This window comes from Peromyscus eremicus, chromosome 16_21, assembly GCF_949786415.1.
Source record: "Peromyscus eremicus chromosome 16_21, PerEre_H2_v1, whole genome shotgun sequence".
In the NCBI taxonomy this organism is placed as follows: Eukaryota; Metazoa; Chordata; class Mammalia; order Rodentia; family Cricetidae; genus Peromyscus; species Peromyscus eremicus.
The window spans coordinates 30,615,429-30,641,746 of NC_081432.1; the positions used below are offsets into that span (position 1 = coordinate 30,615,429).

The 26,318-nt window shown below is 44.1% G+C and overlaps 1 long non-coding RNA gene across 2 annotated transcripts in view; it reads left to right on the forward strand.

Moving 5' to 3' along the window:
• LOC131893812 (uncharacterized) overlaps positions 1–1,523 on the forward strand; it is a 49,619-nt gene extending 48,096 nt beyond the window's left edge. For both annotated transcript variants that reach the window (XR_009374748.1, XR_009374749.1), the window contains exon 6: positions 1,263–1,523. This is a non-coding gene — a long non-coding RNA (uncharacterized LOC131893812). The remainder of the gene's footprint in view (positions 1–1,262) is intronic.
• Positions 1,524–26,318: the final 24,795 nt, after the last annotated feature.

The window sequence follows — 26,318 nt, forward strand, 5'->3', positions numbered from 1 at the left end:
ATAATCCACTCTTTAATAATAATCTCAGGATAGACAACCTTGACCTCACCCAGCTGGAGCGGCTGGCTCTTGTTTCTGCCCGTGGTTTTGTCTGTGCGAGTAGATGGATGTGGATCTGTTTTGCGGCAGAGCGCAGGCCCCAGCGATCTGTGGGAATCTGGAACTTTATGTGTGTGTGTGGGGGGGGGGGCGGGGGTAGGTGCTCAACTAACATTTATAGATCCACACAGCACGAACAATAGCAACCAGCTGACAGCTCTGAGTTTCATTTTGTTTCTTTTTAGAAGACCAGAGTAGACAGAAGAGGTCATAGAAGCACAGTCTCCATGGAGGTTTGAGGCCAAGGCTGCGGGAAATCTGTAGCTCAATGCTCTCCCTGTGTAACGGAGCACAGTCTAGCTATTAAAGTCCTCTTGTGATGGATGCCACCTTTGATTGAATAGATTAGCAACAGGGATCTTCTGTGAAGGTAGATTTCTCCAGAGCAATTTAAAAATTCAAACAACAACAAAAAAATCTGGCTTAAAAGGCAAATTGAACAAGATCCTGCCCCTCTCTCTTATTAATAAAAGAGTTTACACAGAAACTCTTTAAGAGGGTGCGTGAGGGATTCACAAGGATCATTAGAGTCTACTAGACATTCACTTTCACTGTGTAAAATTGGCTGTGTCCTCAAGATGGTATCACATAAAAATGAGCTTTCTGGGACTCTTCTCTGTGAATGGGTCCTGGCTGCACAGTGGGGCCATTCATTTATTTGGCCCATTTATTGCAAGTACATTCTAAATTTGGCCTTAATTATTTTTCCTTTCACAAAAATATTTTGTGGGATCTTTTTGAACCCTGACTACTTCCTTCTTGCCCCTTAAAACAGAAGCCAGGAGTGTTATTTTTGTTCTCTTCTAATTAAAATAATTGCTCGGTTCCTTTTAACTAGCTTCATGCAGTTATTAGCCTAATACATGGATGGGTGCCATGGGGTGCTTGAGGAATGAAATGAAAAGTGAGCACGCAGCTTCACACGAGAAAGAGCCCGTGGTGCCAGGGAGAATGATTTTCTTTCAGCCGGCATTTCAGAAGGGCCTTTCGTAAACCTGTCCTCCCACACCCACGTCAAAGACTATTGAGGGAAAGAATGGTCCTGTCTCTCTCTGAAGGTGTACAGCCAACACAGTCCGATCTGAAGAGGACCACTTGATATGCTGAGCATGGCACAAAGACCTGGGTCTGGCTTTAATCTCTACCCCTGCTTTGTCTTTCAGAATAACTGCCATGGAAGGATGGTCCTCTTGCCAACTGGCACTTATCAAAGGACACGGAGGGAGAGGGACAGAGTGCCTAGATGTGAGCCTTCACCAAGGGTTCTGAAGACCCTACTCCAACGGAGAGTGCTCGGAGGAAGAAATGATGCTTTGGATTGGTCTTTCCTCAAAGCTGGAGCTGTTCAGGGGTGGCAAACAGGGTCCCTGGGATGCATCTTCCCTGTTGCTGATTCCTACGAATAAAGTTCTATCGGATATTGACCTGCCCATTGTTTTCTGTATGGTTTATGGTGCTAGTGTACACAGCACCAAGTGGCTGTGGCAGAGACGGTATAGCCTAGGAAGCCCAGTGACTCTTCACAGAAAAAGTTTTAGCTCCAGATGTCTGTCATTTAGTTCAGTATCTATTAAATACAACCGAAGAGATAGGTGTGTTGGGATTTTTGTTTGTTTGCTTTTTTGTTTGTTTGTTTTCTGGAGATGGTATCCTGGGCTGAGCACATGCTAAACAATGTTCTGTTTCTACACTACCTACTTTTCATTCACATTTTTATAAAGGTATTCCTTAAAAAAAAAAAAAAAACTGCTCATAGACCTTGGTGATTCAGTCATTTTATAAGTAGACATGGTATGGAGAAGGAAGGAAGCAAAGATTTAGGGCAAGAAGTCAGGCTTAGAGATAAGGTTCTGCCATGGTTAGTTAGCTCAGTGGCAGACACAGATCATGGCTGGGGATGTCTTTCTGTATACTGTGAATGTGTTGCTCTGACTGATGGATAAATAAAACGCAGATTGGCCAGTAGCCAGGCAGGAAGTACAGTATAGGCGGGATAAGAGAGAGGAGAATTCTGGGAAGTGGAAGGCTGAGTCAGGAGCCGCTGCCAGCCGCTGCCATGAGAAGCAAGATGTAAAGTACCGGTAAGCCACAAGCTGTGTGGCAACTTATAGACTTATAGAAGTGGGTTAATTTAAGATATAAGAACTAGATAGCAAGAAGCCTGCCACAGCCATACAGTTTATAAGTAATATAAGTCTCTGTGTGTTTACTTGGGTCTGAGCAGCTGCAGGAGCCAGGTAGACACAGGAAAGCTTCAGTTACAGATTATGCCAGGCACTTGCTAGACATGGCAGGGACTTGTGGATGGATGGCATCTTTATTAATGACATCAGTCCTTTCAGGTTTATATTGTGCAGTTATGCTTCCAGACCAAAAATGGATATCCTTGCTGAGTGTGGTGGTACACATCTGAAATCCCAGCACTCTGGATGCTTGGTAAGGATATCAAGTTTTTGGCTAGCTTAAGCTACATGGTGTGAGGCTATCTTAAAATATGGACACTCTCTGCCCCCAGCTTGTTGGGAGGACCAAATGAATCCTAACAATGGATCTATATATTTTCTAAATCATAAACTATTGTATTGGTGGTTGATGTTATCTATAAAGATAGAAGCATGCTATCATCTCTATTGGGCCTGTGAGGATTAAGGCACCATGTCCAAAATCAGTTGGCAGGCCAGTGTGAGAGCTAGAAGGCAAGTCTCAGGCTTTCTGTTGCTGTTATTTCCAGTATACTAAATGTTCATTTATATCAAGTGTCTTTTAGAAATGTCATGTCCTGTCCTGAGCTGGGGTGCTCAGTGGTAGAGCTCTTCTACAGCAAGTGTGAACTCTTTGGTTTGATTCCTAGCACTAGGGGGAAAAACACAACAACACAACAATTCCTTCAGTCCTTTAGTTGGCTTGTTTATGTATTCCTTCATTGTTTATCATTATTTAAGAGCTGGAAAACACAGACTTCTCAGGCTTGCTGACGCTATGTAAAGGAGAGTTGGAAGATTCCACAAATCATTTGATCTTGTGCTCATGTCTAGAGTCTTCTAGAAGCACAGAGGTTCTCCTGTGGATTTTCCCTGGCTGAAGTTGGCTCTTTTCTGTGCCATGGAGGAGGGGAGAGTACTGAGATATGAGAGAAGCTGTTCTAACTGATAGAACTTGACCTGTGCCCTCAAAGTTTAGTGGGAATGCCTTCGAGGGAGGATTTGGGACCATAGGCTCCCTCCTTCTATCACTCTGGCTGTAAGACAAAGAATTCTGCTTGTCCTGTGATCCTCACCAGAATGTGCTGCCTCACAACAAGGCTCAGTGTAGCAGGGCTGCCCAGTCATAGACTGGAAACTCCCAAACCACAAACCTTTGCTCTTTTAAAGTTGATTACCTCAAATGTTTTGCTGCAGTAGCAAAATGCTGGTCTAATACATTGTCATTATACAAAAACGTTGTCCTGACACTTTGTTCATATTGTGTGTCCATCTTCATCTCTTCATGTGTGTTCAAGCCAGAGGAGGAAAGACAAAGAACACTGGAATGTGGGGAGTGGACCACTGCAGCTACAAATGGATGGAAACAACATAGGCTTGGGAGGTTGAAAACACACTGCCCAAGGGAAATTCTTCCAGAAAAATGACCCAGCTGTGCAGCTCAATAAACATCTATTAAACATGGCTGTGCCAGAGGTAGGTTCCCCCAGCTGTGCGGCAAAACACGTTTGGTTACACTCCTTCGATCTTACCATCTTGGAGATGGCGGTAGAGTACTTAGAAGTTGTCTCTGCTAAAGTATGGACTTTGTTCTTTCCTTGTATTGGTAGAAGACGGGCACGTGATTGACAGCTTCTGTTTTTGGTATTTGTCCTTTTGTTTCCCTCATGCTCAGTGTGATTGGCTGCCTGTTCTGTATAGAACCTAGAAGTTATACGAGTCTCTGAGACAAAGGAACCAACAAAATTGCCTGATTGGAAAAATTGCACAAATGTCGCCTCTGAGGTTTATAAGCTCTATCCTATTTCCCCATTTACCTTTCTTCCCACCTATATAGGTAGGCACAGCTTCACTGACTGCACATTCTGAGATTTGTTGATGTGCGATGTTGCTTCCCAGACACGTCCAGGACCCAAGCCATTGCCCGTTGGAGAAATAAATGCAGGTTGCTTTGCACATCAAAAGAATATTCAAAGTCACACCTAGTGTTGTTGCAGTTAACATTCATCCTCTACAGTGAACTTGGACATGTTCATCAGCCTGTGTAAGTTTCTCTTAGCAGAGTGAAATTTCCTTCAGTCTTGGTTACTTTTTTACTGCTGTTGTAAGAAATCACGACCAAGGCAACTTAGAAAGCATTTAATTTGGGATTCATGGTTTCAGAGGGTAGTAGAGTCTATGACCATCGTGGTAGGGAGCATGGTAGTAGGCAGATAGGCATGGTGCTGGAGCAGTAGCTGAGAGCTCACATCTGATCCACAAACATGAGGCAGTGAGAGCTAACTGGGAAAGGCATGGACTTTTGAAACTCAAAGCTTATCTCCAATGACTCACCTCCAATGAGGCCATGACTCCTAATTCTTCTAACTAGTGACCAAATGTTCAAACTTATGAGCCTATAGGGACCATTCTCCTTCAAACCACCACACCTTCTGTTTATTTCCTAATTGTATCCACTTAGCAGATATTCTAGTTCCATCCAAATTCACCCTGCTGGAAATGTTTTTCAGGGTGGAAATAAGCTTTTTGACACAATGTAAACCCCACTGACAAAGATGGGTGTTTTCTAAAGGATACATGTTTTCTTGGTGTGTCTGCCTCTCTTTTCACAATTGAGCAACACCCTGGAAGAGAGTAAAACCTCTTTGAAAACTCTAGGCTTCTATCACAACTCCCATTATTAAGGATGTGCACTGGTCTTCCTGGTTTACAAATGTTACTTCGGGTTTACCAGAAAAGTAGAGCTTGAGAAAAATCTTATGTGCTCTCTCTTGGATGGTGAAGCTGGTCCCAGCGTAAGAAGGGTTGGGGCACAGGGACTGTGACTGAAAGAGAATGAATGAATACAAGGGTGTGTTATCCATGTGGCCATGACCTGGCATGGGGCATAATTGTCTTAGCTTTCTGTTACTATAATAAACATGTGTGATAATCAACTTAAAAAGGGAAAAATGTTTATTTTGGGTTATAATTTTATTCCAGGATCCTATAGACCTGATCCATTTGGGTCTGGAGAGGCAGCATAGCATGGTGGGAGTGTGTGACAGAGCAGAGCCCTTGCCTCATAGCCACGATGTAAAGGGGAGGAAAGGGAGGGTACTGGAACCTCACAACTCACATCAAGGACACATCCACAGTGACATACAGATCTTTCACTAGGCCCCATCTTCTAAATTTCCCATAGTGCCACCCTAAAAGTCAAGCTTATAATACATAGGACTTTGGGGGCCATTAAGCTTCAGCCTCTGCAATAACTGGCTGCTGGATCATTTGGCACTGATCCCTGGAACCAGAGGAGCTGACATCACAGGGCACGGACTCTGAATAGAAAGTGGAGGGAGTCTGAGACTGTGCTGGATTTCCTGGATGGGTGCTAAATACCAACCCCAGTGTCCACATGGGAGGGAGATAGGGCTTGTGGGACACACAGGGGAGGACAGGATGGCCAAGGAAACAGGTAGAGTGATGTGACCCTGGGCCAGTATCTGATGCAGTCATCAGCAGCTGGGATGCCTAGGAGCTTGTGGGGGGGGGGGCATTGTGGACACCCTGCTTCAAGAGGAGAGACATGGATTTCAGACCCCAGATCCCCAGAGCTGCAAGAGGACACATTTCACTTGTGTTTTATTTTATTTTTATTATTATTTATTTTTTTTAGACAGGTCTCAGTCCATAGACCTGGGTGGCCTGGAACTCAATATGTAACTACGTGCCCCAGGCTAGCCTCAAACTCCTGAAAAATCCTTCTGACTCAGCCTCTTGAGTGTTTGGATCACAGGTATTCATCAATCACACTGACTAGTTTGAATAGCAGTTTTAGGAGACCACTCTTGCAGAGCATAAATTGACTCAAGCTGGACTGATGGAGTCAGGGGCCAGGGGGACACATCTGTCAGTTCTAATAGTTTTCCTCATGTCGTGGAACACGATGTCCTCGTCTTCCTGCAGATTGGGTGGAACTGGACATAGACTGTGATGGTGGTGACATATTCTGGTGGCAGAAAGGAACCAGAGTAGGAGGAGAGGGACCAGCCATAGAGTCCCAAAGAGAGGCTCTGTTGTGTGTGTTCTGTGAAACCCATTGCGGGGCAGAAAGTCATCAATCATTCTAAGCATTGTGGTGAATCAGGCCCTGGGCAGGCCGTGCATAGGGGAGACTTAACTCTCCATAGTGACTTTGGTCTTCATCACAACGGTGTTGGTGTATGTGCTAGGCCATTTTTGTGGCCAGATTTAGGTGTGCCTCTCTCTGATCAGTAATTTCAGTTCTTGATGAATAGCAAACAAAGCCCATTCTTACCCATGAAAGCTGCTACATATAGTTGAAGATTATTATTATTATTATTGTTATTATTTTATTAATACTTCTTTAAAAAATATTTATTTATTATGTATACAATGTTCTGCCTGAATGTATGCCTGCACACCAGAGGAGGGCACCGGATCTCATTACAGATGGTTGTGAACCATCATGTGGTTGCTGGGAATTCAATTCGGGTCCTTTGGAAGGGCAGCCAGTGCTCTTAACCTCTGAGCCATCTCCCCAGCCCCCTTATTGATACTTTTTATATTTAGCTCTGTGGAGAAGATTTTGTGGACAGTAGCCATACCAGTCCCCCTTCTCTGAAAAAAGCTGTAGTTGTCATTGTTCATCCAGGCTCACAGAATGCGCCAGGAATTCAGGGGTGGTCTGTTTAAGCAGGAATGACTGCCATTTCACTAATGCGACTGGCTTAACTTTGGTTTGTTCTTTGCTCAGCAGGTAGTTTTTCATTTGCCTTATGCTGACTGTTGGTCAAAATGCTCCCTCACATTCAAGTGTAAACGGTACACAGTCCTCAGGTCACCAAAAGGAGCCACCAGAGTGAGTCTGTTTGCTGCTGGTGTCACTGGAGGTGAGAAGCGATGCTATGCTGCCTTCAGCACACCTGAATATCCACAGTGGTGTGTAGCATTGAGGTCTGTGGTCAGTTCCCGCAGACTGTGACTTCAGCTGTGCCAGGGGTGCCCTGAAACGCTTCCCCACCTTTCAACTTCAAAGCCAACGTGGAGGAGGTCTTCCCAGGTGGAAGGGGTTCTTTTTGTGTCTCTTGCAGGCAGCATGAATTTGGATTTGATTCCTGGCTCATGAAGCCTCAGTATTTTCTATGAGAAGCACTATCATGACACCAGAAAGGCCCATTGTGTGGGCAGGCACTGCCTGGCAACTGTCTTGCTTCTTAGCCAGCCTGTGAGGTATGTAGCACTGTCTTCATTTACAGATAGGGAAATGGAGTATGGAGTCAAAGCATATTCTCTAGGGATTTAGGAAAGAATCTGGCTTCTTGAACTTTTCTTACTTGTGATTACTTTTTACCAACACATTTTTATATGTTCCCAGTTACATGTAACTCTATTGGTAATTCTATCCATTTATCTTCTATCTATCTATCTATCTATCTATCTATCTATCTATCTATCTATCTATCTTCCTATCTATCTGTCTGTCTATCTACCTATCTATCATCTATCTGTCTGTCTGTCTATCTATCTACCTATGTGTTTATATATATATTCTATATAAACACTTACTGATTATAAATCATAAAGAAACATAATTTTACCCTTTATTAAGCATGAAAACAAATTTGCATTCTAAGTAAGTTAGAAAAATTAAATTTTATAAGGAATCACATCTCAGTTGAATATTTGCTTCTGCAGGACAGTAGAGCAGTCTCAGTCTTTCTTGACATTGATTGATATTTTTACTTCATGATTGTCGATGCCAAGAATGCCGCAGAACACATTTATGTGGCACAAAATGAAAGAAGTACCTTTAGGGTCAGTTCAGAAATGGTTGCAAATTCTGTCGTTATGCCTGCACTCATTCAGTGATTTTAAATGAAACTCTAACCATTTGACTCGTGCTGAAGAATGAGAGTAGGAAAATACTAGATGTCTTTGTTTTCCATATTTAAACCTTTATGTTTCCATAAGAACAGAAAATTTGGCATACCCAGTAAAAACGGTAGTTCATAACATTCAAATCACCACAACCGAGTCACCATGAGATCTTAGGAAAGCCACTTCATGTCTTCCCACACATCTACGAGAGGGTTGGAGAAACAGGACCCAGGCCACACGGTGTGTGAGGGGCAAAGCCCTTGAATCAGGACTGGCCTATGAGTATTCAAAGGTATAAACATCAGCTTCCTAAGTACTGCTGTGGATACTGGGACTTTCAGGAAGTCCCCTCAGTAATGCCATTGTTTCCTGTGACACAATAGGTGCTCAGTATCCCTATGACAGAGCTACATTACCAGGAATGATTTCAAGGCGTCCAGCCAGGAATAGGTTGTCTTGTGTGGATTGCTTATGCAAACTTGAAACTGGGTGGATTGACTTTTTGCATTTGTGTTTGAGGAGGGTTTGGTTCTAATTTTCTCTCCTTATACATCATTGAAAGGTCATTTATCACCCCCTTTCTACCTCCCCTAGAGAAGGGAACCCCTGCTGTACCATCAGGTCTTCCAAACTTTGATGAGTGTGTGGCAGGGCTGACTTCCTCATTGGAAAGTTGAGTAAACTTGGAATAGATCTTTCAAGACAAAAATCCAAACTTCCCCCTTTGCTTCTTTCCCTGTCTTTGAAGGTTTATCTATGTATGAAGATAGAGCCTGAGGTGGGTCCTGCTCCACCCTCCTGTCCCAGCCTGCCTGTGCTGGCTAGTTTTATGTAAACTAGACACAAGCTAGGGTCATGTTAAAAGAAGGAAGTTCATTTGAAGAAAATGCCCTCACCAAGGGGACAAGCCTGTGTTGCATTTATTGATAGATGATTGATGTGGGAGGGCCCATCCTACTGCGGGTAGTACCACCTCTGGATGGGTGGTCTTACTACTATAAGAAAGCAGGCAAAGCAAGGCATAGTGAGTCAGCCTTACTGGCCTCTGTATCAGCTCCTGCCTCCCAGTTCCTGCCTTGACTTTCTGCCCTGATTTCCCTGGATGATGGACTACAAGCTGTAAGATGAAATAAAGCCTTTCCCCTACAAGTTGACTTTGGTCATAGTGTTTTATCACAGCAGTAGAAGTCCTAAGACACTCCCCAGGGAAAGGCCTCTGATGACAGATGACTTCACTCAGTCAGAGATATATTGCAAAGAACTCCCTCCCTCCATTCATTATCCCACAATCATATTGCTGGGGACAGAGACGAATGTTGTGTGCTTATCTGATTGAACTGTTATTTTAAATCTATTTCATGGAGACTTCTTCCTCTGGTAGACATCTCATAACATAACACATTAAGCATTATATCTATACCAGAGACTTCCTCTGCTGTGCTTCTGAGTGGGGTGTGTGTGTGTGTGTGTGTGTGTGTGTGTGTGCCACCCCATGTGACTGATAGATATCCCACAATTATAAAACAATTGTAGTGTTTAGAAAAGCAAGGTTGGGCATATATCTTACTTGCCTCTTTTCTAAAAGGACCCAGTTATGTGGTGATATTTTATTTGTGCTGAAATGTGGTGATATTTTATTTGTTTGTTAATAAATAAAGTTTACCTGGAGAACAGAGGAAATAGCAAAGCCATTTTAAGTAAACACAAAAGTCAGGCAGTGGTAGCACATGCCCTTAATCCTATCAAATAGCAGGCAGGGGCCTCTGTGTGTTCAAGGCCACACTAGGGAACAGAGCCAAGCGTGGTGACACATGCCTTTAATCCCAGTACCAACCATAGAGACCTGGAGGTCTGTACAGACAGGCAGAAAGTGACAGAGCTGTATAGGAAGAGGTAGTGAGGTAGCTGGGCTAAGAGAGCCAATGAGAGGGCAGACCAGCAAGGCAATAAAAGCCTGGGTAGACAGGAAGTCGTTGCATTTTGGAAGCTGCAGAGCTGGTGAGGTAAGGTTGGCTGGTGGCTATTCCTATTTCCCTGATCTCTCTAAGGCTGTCACCCCTATATTTGGCTCCGTGTTTTTTTATTTAATAAGACCATTTAGAAATTCGTCTACACAGTTACGTAAAAACACCAAAAGTTCAAACTGCCCGAAATGAAAAAATGTGGCGGCTATGAAAGGCTGTGCATAGCAGTGATCTAAGCACTAGGGATACGAAGACAGGAGGGTCTTGAGCTTGAGTCTAGCATTGCCTACGCTGTCAGATGGTCTCAAAAGCAGTTGTATAGCTTGGTCTCTTTGTAAGGCTCCTAGCAGTGAGATCAGGACCTGTCCCTGGCACTTAGCTGGCTTTTGGGAGCCTGTTCCCCATGTTGGATTACCTGGCCTGGCCTTGATGCCGGGGGAAGACCTTGGTCCTGCCTCAACTTGATGTGCCATGCTTTGTTCAAGCCCATGGGAGGCCTGCCCCTGAGTGGATGGGGAGGAGGGTAGATGGGACGCGGGGTGGGAGTGGGGGGAACGGGAGGAGAGAAGGAAAGGAAACTGCTGTTGGTATGTAAATATAAATGAAAAAATGTTATTTAAATAAAATTTAAAAAAGATTCTCTAAAAAGGCAAAAAGACTAAACCCAAACAAAACAACCAAACCCAAAAAAAAAAAAAAAAAAAAAAAAAAAGAAAATCAAGGACATATTTTACTTCTCAAAGTCATTCTGTCTGAAGACAGACTTTCATGCTGGGGGCAATTCAACAGGCCTCACCGCCAATCCTGTTGCCTTCCGGTTTTTTTTTTTTTTTTTTTTTTTTTCAGAGTCAGGGGAACAGGATTACAAACATCTCAGTCCTGACTGGCTGCTATCATCAGAACCTCCATTAATTGTTGAGTTCTTGGGCCCCATTTTGCCAAAAGGATAATGCCTCCCCAGAATTACACAAAAATCAATGGCAAAGTTAATTGAAACCTGGGTCTCTGAATGCTTCTCTCTCTCCTAAGTGATGACTTGACTTCTGAACAGTGAGGCTGAACTCACAGAACAGCTTGAATTGGAGCATGTGTGGATTGGTGAGAAAGTGGAGGTAGATCATTTTCCAGGGGACAGGGACAGTGTTTACATTAGGATTTCATTTCCTTTTAAGTCCTACATTGGGGCTTAGGGAACATCAGCAAGTGAGAAGAACGACCAACGGGGACTCAGCCACAGCACAGCTCCCTGCTCTATTTTCTCCTTAAAGACTGACGAGGCTCAGAAAGCAGTAAGTCTGGCCCCTTCCTCCCAGGGGGCCACAGGGTTTAGAAGGAAAGGCAGAATGGGCAGAGGGGGCACTGGCCACCGGAAAGGACCCAGCTTCTTGTTTTAATAACGTGCCTGATTCCCTTCTAGCGACTGTGACATTTGTATGGTAGACGCTTGGACCTTTAATTTGGCTTCATACTAGCGATATGCTTTATATTGGTAACTGTTTACAACACCAATAAAGCACTACTTCAGTGGATTCTCCCGTCAACGTGCCAAGGCAAATGGGATAGATGTGTTCACCTCCGCAAGAATCACACAGCAATTAAGCAAGGCTCCAGTGGGTTGTAGATGATCCAGTGCAGCTGGGCCAGAGGTGGAGGTGGGGGTTACAGGTCTTTAGAGGCTTAGAGGAAGAAATAGGGGTTGTAAAGTCACAAGCTTACCTTGATGGGGCTCCGGAGGGCAGGAAGGTAAGGTACATCTTCAGCCAGTTGGGACTCATTATGAAGGCCCTGTAGCACAGTTGGCTTGCTGAGCACACATCCAGACACTGGGTGCTGCTGTTCACAGCAGGTTCTAACGCTCCTCTAACGCTTCTAAAAATCCAGACAAAGGACCCCGAAGGGCATCTGGTCAAGCTTTGTGTGTGGAGGAAACTTATCCTCCAATTCCCAAAGCCCTGAAGTCAGGGATTTGATTATGCTTATCATGATCTCAGCTTCCACTGCTCCAAAATGTGATTAGTTTTCTAATTAGTTAATGTCATTACCTGTCATCAAATCCAGACAACACTCGTCTCAAAAAAGCTCCCGTGGTAAAAAGGCCCACATCTATCCACTGTTGACATCTTTCCACGGTTGAGCACAGCTTGGTGAACAATCCTGGCAACCATTACCTTACTCTTAGTTCTGGGGTCTGGGAAGTTTGGAGAATGCCGTAGTTACTGTATTCTTGCATTCAAGGCATTTTAAAATGTTGTAGTCCACCCTCCAATTTTTCTTCATTCCAACTAAAGCATACATAGACTCTCACTGCATGCTTTTTTTTTAGCCTACTCTATTTTCTTTGTATGTATCTTGGCTATATTGCTTTAGGCAGAATGGGCAAATTAAGAATAAGTCTACCATAGGGAAACACCCTGTTAAGGAATAGTTTTACGTTGTAAAAATGTTGCCTGTCTCTTATTCCATAGTCGCTGTTGAACACTGGACAAGCAATTCCTTCATTGTTCCTATGAACATGTTCAGTCTTAATAAAATCTATTTTTGAAAACAGTGTACTGGGATTTGAGGTTTTTTGGGACACTGTGAAGCCTGGGTTAACTGGATCCTTCCAGGAACTTACGTTTAGGTAATGGAATGAATGCTTGGATGGAAGTATGTAGTCTGTGACCTAGACCCTTTCCATTTGTCTTCCCTACCCCTTTCCCACTTTCCTGCTTCATGGAGAACCCCGTGGCATCAATGGCTTTCTTGTTTTCAAGCTCCAGCTGGGTTAGGAGAATAGGGAGCAAGAGAGTGAGCTCAGGGTACTAATGGCCAGTACCCTCTTTCCTGATGGTCAGAATGTTATACAATTGTTTTTGTGAAGTTTTTTTTTTCCTTCTTCCTTCCTTCCTTCCTTCCTTCCTTCCTTCCTTTCTTTCTTTCTTTCTTTTTTTCTTTCTTTCTTTTTGGTGAGGTAGGTTCAGAGATCTCTCAAAGGAGGACTCCACTGTCTGCAGTGGAGGGAGTCCTCCCCATGGTGGAAGTCAGTCTACTGGTAGTGAATATTAGTGGTCTCAATGGTGGGAGTCAGCTCTTCTAATGGTGGTGGGAGGGGTCAGCCCTCTCAGTGGTGAGAGTCATTTCTTCTCAATGGTGGGAATTAGCCCTTTAAGGGGAAAAAGTAGCCATGATTAGGGATGAGAATCAGTTGGAGGAAATCAACCATTTCCATAGAAGGATTCAGAACTCTCTAGTACTGTGTGGTGGTATTGTGTTCCCCAAAATATTGTGCACCCTAATAAACTTATCTGGGGTCAAAGAACAGAACAGTCACTAGATACAGAGTCTAGAAAATGGTAGCACTCACACTTTTAATCCTAGCATTCCAGAGGCAGAAATCCCTCTGAATCTCTGTGAGTTCAAGGCCACATCGGAAACAGCCAGGCATGGTGACACATGCCTTTAATCCCAAGAACTGAGCCTTTAATCCCAGGGAGTGATGGCAGAAAGCAGAAAGATATATAAGGCGTGAGGACCAGGAACTAGAAGCTTTTGGCTAGTTAAGCTTTTAGGCTTTCAAGCAACAGTTTAGCTGAGACCCATTTGGATAAGGACACAGAGGCTTCCAGTCTGAGAAACAGGATCAGCTGAGGAACTGTCGAGGTGAGGAAGCTGTGGCTTGTTCTGCTTTTCTGATCTTTCAGCATTCACCCCAATAACTGGCCTCAGGCTTGATTTTATTAATAAGTAACTTTAAGATTCATGCTACAGTACTGCCTCAGTCTTGAGGGAGGATTGACAGCTGATAACACGGTTTTGACTTTCCTAATGCTGACTTTATTTTCATAGACAGATCTGTGGCTTCTCCCTAGTTATCTTTTTTTTGGGGGGTGCTCTCCGTGTTACCCTGGGAGCCTGGCTGCAGCTGTTGGTTAGAAAGAATTGCATGCTACGCAAGGAATCACCAATCCTTCCATCCTGCAACCCACTGGATGATTATTGCGATTATTCTTGTTCCCTGTACACCTTTGGGTTAACTTTCATGTGCCATCAAGCCACAGTGCTCTCCAATGACTTGTTTTGTTTGTTTTAGGAGACAGATTCTCATTATCTATCTTAGACTTCCTTGAACTCATGATCTTCTTGTCTCAGCTTCTCTAGCAGGGATTATAGGTATGCACCACATATTAGGACCAACTAATGACTCATTGATGAAATCATCATCACTGTATACTGTAAGGTAAGGGAACCTTTGCCACACACTCTGTTAAAGGGTCACCTATGGTTGGTTCAGCTTGCCCAATCCTCAGCAGTAGGGTAACACCTAGAGAACAATGACCTCCCTGTCCACAGCCCAGGTCAACAAGCTTCTTCCAGCCCACAGACTGTTACTTCAGCATTAGGGTGCTCCTGAAGCCCTCCACATCCAGCATTGCTTCCATTTGAATGTCCCTCATTCACCACTAACTTACTCCTTTGTGAGTAAAGGTCAAAATATCCTCTCCTCAACTCTGCCTGGTTCATCACTCTGAGAAATGGGAACTCTCATTTTGCTTTGGAAAGGGTACATTTACTTGTATGGCAAGGTCACCTTTGTTGACTAGTGCCTTTTGTTTTCTAAGAGACCTCACAGAACTCTTTTGCCTGCCCAGTTCTCACTGGCCTGAGTCTTCCAGGTGAGCCAAACAAAGCATTTTCCTTCTCTGCATTTAACTTTACTGCATGGTTCAGAGGAGGAGGTCTTAGACGAGAGGTTTGCAGTTCATGACATCTTCTATTTTGAAAATAGGTTTCAAAGACTGAGGTGGTCTGGAGCGCGCCCCAGGTTTGCGGGCGGTGTATATACTTACCAGTTTCCCTCTGGAAGCCCCAGATGGATGCCATCCGGCCAAGGAGCTTTGTTCCTCTGCTCAAGTTTTCCAGGTCACTCCATGACTTCCCCCCTGGAGAATTCAAGGCCATACTAGAGTTTCCTGTGCAAAGAGCCCTTGAAATGTGAAAGTCTCCACTTCTCTTGATGATAAAAGTGATGCAGAAAGAAAAAAAATAACAGCTCAGTTACCTAACGGTGCTTATTAGTGAGCTCTGCACAGAGATGGTGCTGAGAGATTCCACGTGTATCCGAGTCCCACTGTGGGGGAGCTGGTCAGCAGAAGCCAGAGTGGACGCCATTTATGTGTATGCTTTTTTTTCTCTGTAGTAGATGAATTGACGCTAGTAGTCCTCATTTCATAACAGACTCAAAAGCAAGATTCATTCAATTTAAGTTTAAGTCTCAAATTCTCATCTTACTGCAGCCTATTTAAAAAGAAAGAGAGAAAGAAAACATGCCAGCCTGGAGAAGAAATATCCTCAGGAAACCAGCCTGGAGGAAGAGAGACGAAAGCATGAATGAGCTATTTAGCTTTTCTTGGAAAAGGCGTAATTCTCAGATGAACGAAAGGCCAAGCATTCCCCACATTTTTTTTTTTGTTGGACATATTTGCCAGTCCTCAAGGTACTAGAACCCAACTAGGGAACCTGGACTGACTCCATTTTCAGTAATTCAGGTGTTTGTGGCATAGAATAAACACCACCCAGAAGGGAATATCCTGAGTTACCAGAAGTTCCAAGGTGTTATATAATTTTAGCCACATTTCAGTTTTTTCTACAGAGAGGAGTAAGTTAGCCATGAAGGACAAACATATAAGCAGAACATTTTACTAATAAAAAAATGTGGAATCCACCAATGTTTGGGACTAGTCTTTGGAATTAATTTGTGTTTCTAAGGTCATGTAGAGCTGACTCTAATCTGTTTCAGTAAACCCAAGAGTGTTTGTTGAGAGGATATAGTGAGGTCCCATTGTATGAGATGTTAGCAGCTGCCAGAACTATCTGCTAAGGGAGGAGGTCATAGTCTAATCAGAAAGAAAAGTGCTCACAAAATGGAGGACAACCACACAACATCATAAACAAAGACTAACAAGGGTAGGATAGGAGTGGAGAAAGGTCATGTGTCTACTTGGACAAAGACTGCAGGCAACAGTGGAATTTAAGATAGCCCAGAGAACTCTAACTCCTCAGGATGAGGAAGTGGGTGGTTTACCAGGACAAAAAGGGTGTCGACTGAAACAAAATAATTTAAATAATTTTGTTAATTGTTTCTTCCTTAAAAACAAACAAAAGGGCTGGCCTGCAGGCAGAACACTGTATACATAATAAATCTTAAAAAACAAGCAAGCAAACAAACAAACAAAACTCCCAAACTTAGAACTTCACATGAAGTTGTGAATTTAATTTTAATAAATATAATATAACTAAATATTGTGGTAGTTTGAGTAATTGGTCTCCATAAGCTCATAGAGAGTAGCACTTTTTGGAGAGGTGGCTTTGTTGTAGTAGGTATGGCCTTGTTGGTAGAAGTGTGTCCTGTGGGGGTGGGCTTTGAGGTTTCCTATGCTCAAATACCACCCAGTGTCTGAGTTGACTTCCTGTTGCCTTCTGATCAAGAGGTAGCCAACACCATGTCTGCCTGCATGTTGCCATGCTCCCCACCATGATGATAATGGACTTAACCTCTGAAACTGTAAGTGAGCTACCCCAATTAAATGTTTTCCTTTATGAGTGTTGCCATGGTCATGGTGTCTCTTCATAGCAGTAGAAACCCTAACTAAGACAGGTACGGTAGCTTCTGCTTGAGTCGTAGGGATGTTAAGTACTTTGGCCAAGAACTCATGGAAAGAAATCTCTAAGCTGGGCCTTTCTTGGGAACATGGGAGAAGATTCCTGTCTGTCTCCCTCACTGCACTCAGTTGCCTTCCCTATGTTCTTCTTAAACAGGCAGTGTGAATCTGAATGGGAGAACGTAACTGTTGAAATAATACTACATCTGGCTGGATTCTTAGCTTCAGAGCCAAGAGAGGGAGAGAAGGATTGGGTATACTGGAGTCTTTATACAGGGCAGTAGAGATTATTTGGACTTTCTTATATTGTGTTGCCTCCCCAATAGCCACAAGATTTATAGGGTGGTGGTGGGGCTGAGTTTGAAGTCTTTTTCTTCCAGTGGAAGGAATAGGTGGCAGATTAGCTGTCCAATCTGTCTTTCCTTTATTCTTGGGCATGCAGCCATCCAGCTGGAGATGATCTTTACCAACCTCGCACAAATCACGTGAGACCAACTTCCCAACTATGAAGCATGAGCCAAAGGGGTATGAACAACCCTGCATGACTTCAATGGACATCACTCTTTCCTAGACCATTGCTTTCTCCCTCCGATGTGCTGGCACCTCGTTATGCTGGCATCCCTACTGGAGCAAGCAATGTCCTGTGCCTTCAAGAGCCGCCCGAGAGCTTGGATCTTTTCATTAACCACTAGGAACAGAGCATCTTGCCAGCCTGCACTGCCCAATAACACCACAGTTCTGTGTAAAAGGAGAATTGATTTCATCCTATGAGTTGATGAATTTCAAGGCCTGGTTAATATATGACCTTAGATTTGACCCTGAAGAATCCAGGCTACTCCTAGACTGACAAGTTAATATTGTCTTCAATTACTTGTATCGAATATATGTAGTATAAATGCTACTCAATTACTACTGGCTTCAAGTTAATATTTTGTTTTCTCCAGTTATTTCCTTCTTTCCATCATTCCACAGACACAGATTATAGATTCTGGGACTGTTACATGCTGCGTGTTACGTGTTGCCTGTGATGCCAACGAAAGAAACACGGCCTTACCTTCTAATGGCATGATCAGATAAAGTTACTGTGAGGAGTTCATGTTTTAGCTTAGCCCAAAGTAAAGAGAAGAAACTAAGTATGCAAAAGGGGTAGCATGTCATTCCAAGTCCAGAGCAATACATGCAGAATCCCGGGGGCAAGGAAAAATTGTTGGGCACAAGGAATGGGAAACAAGAGAAAGAAGGCAGAGGGATGCTGTACAGGACACAGGGTTTGTTCTTCAATAGATATGAAGCTACTGAAAAGTTTTAAGCCAGACGTGGGTGGAAGAAGGGTAAGTCACTTAATGAATGTCCTAAGAGAACACTTGCTGCTTTGTGGAAAAGGGATCATGGCAAGGTACGTTTCTGCAGGTGCCACTGACTATGGTGCATTTGTCCCTGTGGTTTGAACATGAAATGTATCCCACAGGCGCTGTGTTTGAACTATTGGGTCTTCATCGGGTGGTGCTGTTTGAAAGGTTAGAACCTCTAGGAAGTGGAGCCTTGCTGGAGGGAATATATCACGAGAGGTAGGCTTGGAGAGCTGAAAGCTGTTCCCTATTTCTTCTTTGCTCTCTGTTGTTGAACTGATGATGCAATGTGAGGCAACGGCCTTGAGCTCCCTGCGTTGGCGCCTTCCCTGCCATGATGGACTAGTGTCTCCTCTGGAACTGTAAGCCACAATACACCCTTTCTCTCTTAAGTTACGTTTGTCAGGGCATGTTGTCACAGCAACAGACACAAAACTAACATAGCACTGCAGGTTGAAAAGGTTGTAAGCAAAATCATGGAAGACCTTCCTAATCATATAAACTTGTGTGGAGTTTCATTAAACATCGGCAGAAACCAGTTGTTGGTTTTCTTTTTTTTTCTTTTTTTAATTAATTAATTTTTTTTTTATTTGCATTGGTATTTTGCCTGCATGTGTGTCTGTGTAAGGGTGTCAGATCTTGGAGTTAGAGACAGTTGTTAGCTGCCACATGGGTGCTGGGAATTGAACCCGGGTCCTCTGGAAGAGAAGTCAGCACTCTTACCCGCTGAGCCAACTCTCCAGCCCCAGTTGTTGGTTTTCTTAAGGGTTAAATTGGAAGAAGGATTTCTTAAGCAGCATGCTGTCCCGATTCCAAACGGCTGGAGTTGCTGCTCAGCAGCTCAGTGGTGATGTCAACTTGTCAGTGTGCCTACTTCAGTGGTGTGGGTGAGGCTGATGAAAAGATTTCCCCAGAGGTGCTGAGTGCTGCTGTTTCTGAAGGATGTGAGAGTTGTTGCCATGGGGATTAGAAAGCTTCTAAAGGGCTGGACTTCGGAAGTTCTACTGGCTTAGAGACAGTAAAGAAGTGGAAATACTGTAATTTAAAATTAAATAGTTAAGTATATTGCAACATGTGCTTAATGATAACATATATTTAAATTAAATATAATCAAAACAAATACTTTAAATTACAAATTAAACCTTCCCAGATCATTACAGCTACCTATTTTTACAAGCAGCTGATACCTGCATTTACAAACTACCATTTTCTTCAAATATTAATTGAAGTTGTCTTTCAATGCTGTGGATGGAAGCCAGGGTCTCACTCATAGTAGTCAATAACTTCACCATTGAGCTATATCTTCAACCCCCAAGTATTAATTTCAAGGCAAATTTTGCTTTTTAAAAGGGCAACATTGGCATTGGAAATATGGCTCAGAAGTTAAGAATATTTGCTGCTCGATCATGAGGACCAGAATTCCGATCTCTGCACCCATGTCAAGTAGCTCACAAATGTGTGTAACCACAGCTCTGAGGGGTCCAAGTCCTTTTCTGGCTTCTGTGGACACCTTCACACACATGTGTACATACACTCACCCACACACATATAAACACACACATAAACCAAATTAAATTAAAAAAAAAGCAATAGTATATCTCTTTTAACATGATAATAGACCAGAAAGGAAAGGGCTCAGCTTTCAGTTTCATAGTTTGATGAAGTCAGTATTAGGGCTTTCTTTCTCAGGTTGTTAACACCTTCAGAAATAGAAAATTGATTTTTAAAAAAAAAAAACTAAAGAAGTGATGTCAGGGTCTGAATCCATCCAAGTTAAGTCTATTTAGAGCAGTGGTTCTCAACCTTCCCAATGCTGTGATCCTTTGATACAGTTCCTCACGTTGTGGTGACCGCCTCCCCCGCCAACATAACATTATTTTCATTGCTTCTTCATAATTGTATTTCATAACTGTAATTTTGCTACTGTTATGAATGGTAAGGTAAATATCTGTGTTTTCTGATGGTCTTAGGAAACCCCTGTGAAAGGGTCCTTTGACCGTCAAAAGGGTTGTGACCCACAGGTTGAGAAGCACTGAATTAGAGACTTCTTTGGTGTTAGATGTTTCCTCCTCAGCCCACTCTCCCTGCCCCCATCTAAGAAATCTATAAGAAAAGAGGTCTAGTGTCAGCGTCTGCACAGGAGGAAGTGTTTAGAAGCCCCTAGTCTGGCCTTATAGACCTGCTGAAGCCCCCAGTCTGGCCTTATAGACCTGCTGAGGAGGAAGACCTTCTGCCCTCCCCAGTCGTCCCTCTTTGCCTAAAGCCTTCTGGGGGGACTCTGCCCAAGGTGCTGCACGGTTGACTGACCCCAGAGAAAGGCAGGCATCATCAGCTCAGCTGCCTGCTCCCTCCGCTCTAAGGACTGGGGACCGGGAAACACTCTGGCAAGAGGAGGGAGGGAGGTAAGCCTGGAGTCACACATGGCTGCATTTCGTATGGCAAGCCTCCCTTGTTTGTACTTTCTTCCTATGGAAAAAAAAAAAAAAAGCCCCTGGAAGGGGCCTGGGAGCCAGATCAAATGTTCAAATGTACTGGCAGGGAGCCAAAGCTTGACTTCTTTGCCAGGAACTCCACGTTCTCAAGTCTTCACCGCTGTTGAAACTGATAGGGAAGGTTAATGAGATTAATATGGCCAAACACTATGGACTTCTGGGAAGCAAAGAGCCAGGTAGTGAGGGCCCAGTGTCGGACCAAGGGTCAGTCCATGGTAGCTGGGAACACTGAATGGAGCCAGCTCCTGGTAAAGCTTGATTGTTTTTCCTGCACAGTTCAGAAAGTGGTGTGCCCAGGGCCGGTGGAGGGAGTCGTACAGACGTCTATGTTTTTGCTGAAAATGAATTGAATGCCCTGGTCAGTTTGCATGTCACGGGCTCTGCCTAGCACTCGCCACCTGCGCAGCTCCGCCGTGGTATTTTCTAGGTCTTTTTTATTCAGGAAAGAATTTGAGTGTTTGATGAAAAAAATGGTAAAATAACATATTTATGGGGGAAAAATCCAACAGGGCATGGAACAGAAAGATGAAATGTTTTTGTTGCTGAACATGTCTTGAATAGAGACTTTTGAGCAAAGAGTAGAAGATGGATCTGCGTGTGTGTGTGTGTGTGTGTGTGTGTGTGTGTGTGTGTATTTATGAGTATTTTTAAAAATGATATATAAGTGGAAGGAAGAAGTTTTGGTGAATCTATAAAATCGTCACAATTTATGAGAGTTTAAAAGGCAATTTCTTTTAAAGGGGCAAATTCCTAATTTCCCACATAAAAGTATGGGAATTGAATGGTAAATCCTTCTCCTCCGACAAGTCCCCTGAAAGAGGCATGAAAAAGAGTTACTGTTCCCGTCCATTCATGCCTCCTGAAAGCCGTGGATGCGACACTGCCCGGGAGCACACAGCCCATGGTTTCAAAGCTGCCGGATGACTTTTCAGAAATGATCTATTGTGGCGCTTTTTTTCGTGCGGGTCACCCTCGTTTTGTTCTGCCTGGGCTGTATTACTCTTCTGCCTCTGCCATTAATTCACCCTGTCTACTCCTCTCTATTCAGAGGCACATTTCAGTCCCCGTCCCACACAGAGCAGGGATGAACGAGGCCTAGCGTCTCTGCATTGCTGCGGAGAGCTGGGGACCTGGGAAGAAAGAAAGGAGAGGACCGAGGACCTCTTGGACCGAGGACCGCTTGGGGTTGCACGCTGCAGGGGGCTCACCTGGATGGGGGGGTGCTCAGCAGGACAAAGAGGACCAGCAGCCTATGAGGAGAGCCAGGATGAAAATGAGAGCGTTGGGTGGTGGCAGGGAAGAGGGCTTGAGCTGTTTTTTAGGACTCTGGTGGGGCGGGACAACCTGGCCTAGCCCTCGTGGGATAGTGCCCTTAATTTTTCTGTTTTGGCTTGATCCACCCACTCATAGTTAGGTAAGTACAGCCTATGTGTAGCTCAAGGATTGGCAGGCTGGAACAAACTGTAAAAGATACAATAATTATTGTAAAGGAAAAAGATTACGAAGAAAAATTAAATCTCAAACCTGTCATTTGGTTAGTGACTCAGATTGTGTACGCACCCTCCCATCTCCTTGGAAACCTCATCCTATCTGATTTTTTTATCCTAAAAATTGCTTCTCTTCCACCTGTCTTCCAAGCCACGCACTTTTAATCAAGCGGGAAGGGACTATCCAGGGGTCTTGAAAGATCCCAGGATGTACTGGGGGACAGAGTGGTCACAAACATCCCCCAGTGGTTTAATGACATCTACCCTTTGCCCTCCATGACTAGGAGTTGCAGGTGTCCTGTCCATCATATCATGCAGGAACTACACACAATGGAGTGGATGGACAAAGAGAGGTCTCTGAAGGCTTTCCCACTAGCCATTTAGTTTCCTTAAGACTGGTCCAGTGGCTTCCCACTTCCCTGGGGTCTAGGATGTTCAGCTCTGGTGTCCTGGAGAGGACAAAAAGCAGCCACCACCACCACCACCACCCCAGATCCTGTGCCCTATCTGATTATCACGGCTAAGCAGTAGGCAGCATGACAAACAGGGGAACAACATGGTCTCAAAACTCCAGCTGAAGAACGTTATCAGTTCGCACAGTTGGCTGAATTTGCACCAAAGTGTGAATCTAAGATTAACATTTAAGGTTTTAAGTTGCAGGGACCTGGGAGATGGCTCAGGGGAAAAGAGCACTTGCTTGGCAAGTGTGAGTACCTGAGTTCGAATGCCTAGCACCCACTTAAAAAGTCAGGCATGGCAAGCTTCTGGATCAGAGACAGACTCTGACTGAAGGCAATAAGGTGGGGAGCCACAGAGGCGATACCAGACATCCTGCTTTGGCCTCTCCGTGTGTGTATATTGGCACACACACTGGCACACTTACATGCTTGCGACATACACACAAGGCAAACTCACACACCTCAGATTAAAGTTGCACCTTCTTTAAGAAAAAAAAAAAAAAAGAAAAAAGAACCATCAACCTCACTGCCCGCTCTCATTTGAGCTCTGTGTCCCCAGTTAGGCAAATGGCCTGCTGTGCTGGGTCCCCAATTTCATCACAGAGAAGGAGGTTCAGTGGGCCTACCACAGTGACTGCTACACATGGGAAGGTTTCAGAGCGGTGGCAAGCATTTGCTCAGCCTCACTGCAGGGTCCAAGACACTGCAGGTCTAACCAGTCCCCCGCACTGTTGATGGTTCAGAAGCATACTGTGAGCTGGTTTCTCTGGGAACTCTAGAGCCCCAGCTGGCTAGATGACTCAATTCTTCCTAGAGCGGATGAGATGGAACAAGGTTGTCCAGCAGAGACAGTGAAGTCCTCCCGCAGAAATTTGAAGAGGACACATCATGTCACCAGCCCTTGACCTTTTCTGAGAGTGCACAGGCACACTGGGCTGACTCATATAGTTTAAAGACGCATCTCAATTACAAGATGTGGTCTAGACAGCTGCCCTTATGGGGACAGAGCCTGCCACTAAACTCTGAGCAATTACTTAAAATTAGACTTGTCAAATTTGTTTAGGGCGGTCAGGCAAGTACCTACATTGACCCAATGTCACTCTTCCTGGAGAGATGTTGTAATGATTTTGTGTATCAGTCAGACTATTTAAATACTAATGCTGCCTTCATGCCATGATCAACATTCTAGTCAGATGTCATTTTTAGAAGCCTTTGGGGAATTTGCATGCCTTAATTATTCTTCAATATCCAAGCCAAGCATTCTTTAATTGGTGTAAATTGAACAGTGTTCCAATGCAAACAAGAAGAGGACACAGTGATCAATGATTCCGGGCATGTCTATTGGAAAGTCATTGCCATTACAGCAACTAACAAATCCTTCACCCCTTCGCTTCAGCCGAAACACTAGCTCACGGAGCCGAGAGACACTTCTCCTTAAGTCACTGTGGCTGCGAAGCATGGAGTGCGGTGTCATTCCGAAATTTCAACATTTGAGGAAAGGTTAAAAAAAAAAAATGGAAAAGATGCTTTGTTTTCGTGGCAGAAATTTCACAGGGTCCTTTTATGAGAATTTAACCAGAAACAAAATGTTTCTGCCTTGGGCTATTCTCTCTCTCTCAACTGGAAACAATATAAAAATTTTGTTAACTTGTCAGGTCGTTTTTTTTTCCCCTGTGATTTTTTTTTTTTGGAAGGGGGAGCAGTTCTGATAGTGTGTGACCCTTCTAATCACACACCTCAGAGTGATGGCATTCTCTGCCACTTTTAACATGATTTGGGGAAAAACAACAACCAGCAATCAAGGCATAATTTTTAGGAAGCCTCAGAAAACTCCTCATGCCTGTGTCATGCTTGCTTTTTATTCTTTCTATCGATGCTCTCAAACTGATTATTTCTTACTGAGGTGGGAAAAAAAGGAAATAACTGGCCCATCACACATGCCTGGCCCAGATCTGCCAGGCTGGGCTCAGGAAACTGTATTCTGACGATACTCGAGGTATAGCGCGTACGTAGAATAAGAATTGTTTGAATCTCTGGTTTGTGATCAAATGTGCTGGTTTGGGGAAGGACTCTTTCAAGTTGATCTGCGTTTGAATTTTAAAATGGACCAAAGCAGAATTTTTTTTTTTCAATTTATAGAAGAGTTTATTTGGACTCGAAGTTATAGAGGGATAAGATCCTATCACGGTGCGGAAGAATGGCAGGAGGTACAGGAAACTGAAAGATCCCACCTCTGCTACAAGCAGGAAGCAGAGAGAGCAAACAGGAAACTGGGTGAGGCCACAGCAACTTGAAGCCCCACCCCCAGAGAGGCGCTTCCTCCGTCAGGGCTGTACCACTTATATCTTCCCAAACAGAATCACCAACTGGGGTGAGGGTGGGGGGGAGTGCTCAAATATGCAGGCCTGAGCTGGAGAGATGGCTCAGAGGTTAAGAGCACTGGCTGCTCTTTCAAAGGTCCTGAGTTCAATTCCCAGCCACCACATGGTGGCAAAGCAGAATTCTTAAAATGAGAAAAGTGGAGGTTGAGGAGCTGTCAGATTCCTTGACAATCTTTATTCGATGACTGAGACTTACAACCGTAAGTTGGTGGGTGGGATCCTTTGGGTGGCCTGTCTCCGCTATCCATGATGCCACTCATACACACACCACAGGGAGCACACTGCTTAACGTTAGTGATCTAGCCAGGGGCCAACCTTACCATAAAGTGTTTCTATCTTTAGGGGTTCAGTTATGGCACCTGTGTGAAGGAAGGCAAGCAGAATGGCACCCTAAATCAGCTTCCGATTTTGAGTCTGAGATAGCCCAGGCTGACCTTTGAATCCTCCCATTCCTGGCACTGATTCAGGTGTGTAAAACCATATTTGGTTAAGAACGCACACGTTTAAGATGGGAAATTAAAGGATGGACACACACACACACACACACACACACACACACACACGCTGGTTCAATTTTGAATGGGTTTTAAAAATGGCTAGCTCTTATCCTTTGCGTCTGTAGAGGTATGGTGTGTACAGTCACTCCCTTCTAGTCATTTTTCTGTTACAGATGCTGCTACCCAGCCTTCCTTAGCCTTCTGGAACCTTTTGAGGTCTGCAGAAATATTTGCATGAAGCAAGCACATTCCGCTGGATGGTAATGGCTCTGATCTTTAACATCATACTATCTCTCCTGGCGTCCAGTTCATCACAGAAAGAATGAGAGAGATGAACAGAGTGCTTCTAAGATGCCCGGCAGATCTAATAGCCAAAGTTATCTCTCATCAACTATCCTTGAGAAGGAGAGGCAGGCAGTGGCCCCACACTCCATCTGTGTTGTTCTTGCTGATACTCACCCACAAAATGACCATCTGTATCCCATGTATCTGACCAGCCCTGGAGCCTGTCACCATGCATATTCTGGTTCCCTATCTCTGGGCAGGGTCCCAGATCTCAGGTGATGGAGCCAGGCTTACAAGAAGATGAGAAAGCGTTGGACTGTGAGTAAAGTGAGATTTGAGGTTGGTCCCTTGCTCACTGAGGATGGAGCCTAGCCTGATTCAGACAGCACAGTTGCACTGTGTTTGAAGGGGTCAAGGCAACTCTGAGAGAAGAAAGAGCAGCAATCACCACATATTCCATGGTCAGCTCTCACTGTTCTCCTCTCTCATGAGGACACCCAAATGAGGAGCTTCTGGAAGCATCTAGCCCTTGTGCTGTGTCATGGGGCCCTGGGTAATGAAGGGATATTAAGTCAGAGACA